The sequence below is a fragment of the Alexandromys fortis genome, unplaced genomic scaffold, assembly GCF_014885135.2.
Source record: "Alexandromys fortis isolate MF-2015 unplaced genomic scaffold, M_Fortis_MF-2015_v1.1 scaffold_578, whole genome shotgun sequence".
NCBI lineage: Eukaryota > Metazoa > Chordata > Mammalia > Rodentia > Cricetidae > Alexandromys > Alexandromys fortis.
In genome coordinates, this window is record NW_026068455.1 from 49,283 (window position 1) to 51,954 (window position 2,672).

Sequence of the window (2,672 nt, forward strand, 5' to 3'; positions counted from 1 at the left end):
AAAGATTCTTACTAGTGTTTTCTGATAACCTGGCTCCACAGTCTGTCCATGTTGTGTTGTGCGCCCCACCCCTTCTAAAGCAATAGCATTCGGACTTGTTTTAGGTTAGATGTTGTAATAGGAGCAGCGGGGCCGCGTCCCGCCACCCGGCTAGCTTTACCCGAAATAATTACACAGAAACTGTATTCATTTAAACACTGCTTGTCCCATTAGTTCTAGCCTCTTATTGACTAGCTCTTACATATTGATCTAATCCATTTCTAATAATCTGTGTAGCCCACGAGGTGGCTTACCAGGGAAGATCTTAACCTGCGTCTGTCTGGAGTGGGAGAATCATGGTGAATCCTGACTCGGCTTCTTTCTCCCAGCATTCTGTTCTGTTTACTCCACCCACCTAAGGGTTGGCCTATCAAATGGGTCTAGGCAGTTTCTTAATTAACCAATGAAAGTAACAGATTAGAAAGAAATCACTCCCACATCAGTTAGACACCATGATCATGTTTAATTGGGACTGGTCTATAGTTCATTATCATTGTACTGGCTGGTTTTGTTTGTCAGCTTGACCCAAGCTAGAGTCATCAGAGAGGAAGAAGCCTCCATGAGATCCAGCTGTAAGGCATTTTCTCATCTTGTGATCAATGAGGGAAGGGCCCAGTCCATGGTGTGTGGTGCCATTCCTGGGCTGTTGGTCTTGGGTTCTATAAAAGAGTGGGTTAAGCAAGCCATGGGAAACAAACCAGTAAGCAAGCAGCTTTCCTCCATGGCCTCTGAATCAACTCCTGCTTCAAGGATCCTGCCGTGATTGACTTCCTGTCCTTCCTTCTGTGATGAGCTACAATGCAGCAGTGTAAGCCAGGTAACCCTGTCCCCCGCCCCCCCAGCTAGACTTTAGGTATTTCACTGTAGCAGTAGAAACTGAGACAATCCTCATCGCAGGACATGCCAATGTGCAGGCAGACATGGTGCTAGAGAAGGATCTGAAAGTTCTGCATCCTGATCCACAGGCTGCAGAGAGAGAGCGAGCCACTGGGTCTGACTTGAGCTTCTGAAACCTTAAAACCCACCCTCTGTGACACACTTCTTCCAATAAGGCTGCACCTACTCCAACAAGGCTACAAGTCCTAATTCAAATGATGCCACTCCCTATGAGTCTGTGGAGCCCATTTCCGTTCAATCACCACACTGAGATGGAAGTTATTATCTTTCAGACCTTGAAATACTTCATTCCTCACTCTCCTCTTTTAAAATGTTGTTAAGAAATGTTTTTTTTTGATGAGTCAGCCTTTATAATGTGACTTTTTTCTTTTGCAGCTTTAGATTGATTTCCCTTGTGTATATTTAGTGTTTTGACCATAAGATAACAAGGAACTATATGAGCATCTCAGATGAGGTGCAGTTTCTTGCTGTCTGTCATTTTATGAAAAATGTTTTCCTGTTCCTTTGACATGAAACTTACCTGTCTACAATTCATAGATTTGGTCCTTTCATAGTTCCCCGTGAATCCTGCATGTTTCAGGCATGCACATACACAAAGAAACACATGCACACATATATGTTTGGTTTTTCAAGAAAGGGTTTCTTTATATAGCATTGGGTGTCCTGAGCTAGCCCTGTAGACCAGACTGGCCTCAAACTCATAGAGATTTGCCTGCATCTGCTCTAAGTGCTGGAATTAAAGGTGTGCACCACCACAGCTCAGCCCAGGCATATTTTTTAAATTAATGTATCTTTGTTAATGAACATCTGTGAGGAGCCATTTCCCCCCTAAAAATCATTACAGGAACCATCACCCTGGGGAGTCTGCAGGGAACCCCACACCCATAATTATGTTAAAAATTGTTCTATTGACAGAACCTGCCCCACACCCAATTAACTGTTATCTGTTAGCGGAACCGCCTCACATTCCAGCTATCCAGGGAACCAGGTGTGGCAACTCGTGACTTCTTGGCCTACCTGTCCGAAGGTAACCTCCTGGCCTACGTGACGAACCTGAACCACATTACCTGGAACATGTGGCAAGAATCCGTTTCCCTACCCCCCAAGCCCTCATTGAGGGGCTATCTAAACAGCAACTATCATCCTAATAAAGGGGGCTTTGACAAATCTGCTTGGCCTTATTCTTCTGTCCTAGCTCATTCCCTTCCAGGTAGCGCCTCTTCGAGACCCTGGAATAACTGGCTGCAGGGTGGGTTACAACCCCTAGACTAGTGACCCACCCAGGGCGGCAACAAACATCCACTTTCTTATTCTTAAAACGATCCCCGTGTGGGCTGGCGGAGCCCGCCATGAGAAAAGTGGCTACAGCTTCCCACCAGCGGGAGGCTCCGGCAGGTTACCAGCTGTGCTGCGTGCCCAGGCGGTGGCAAAGTTCCCAATGCGTGGTGGCTGTGAGCAGACCCATGGACACAGAAAAGTAGCCATAAAAGCAACTGCTAGCCCCAAAGAGACGGTTGTTGGTCCCCGGGGCGGGCTGGCGGAGTCGCCATGCAATAAGCAGCTACAGTTTCCCACTAGTGGGAGGGCATGCGCCACGCGGGCGGTGGCGGCGGGTAACAGACACATAGACACAAAAGATAGGCATAGGTATTTATTAAGAAAGAGAGGGAGAGAGAAAGAAGGGGAGAGAGAGAGAGAGAGAGAGAGAGAGAGAGAGAGAGAGAGAGAGAGAGAGA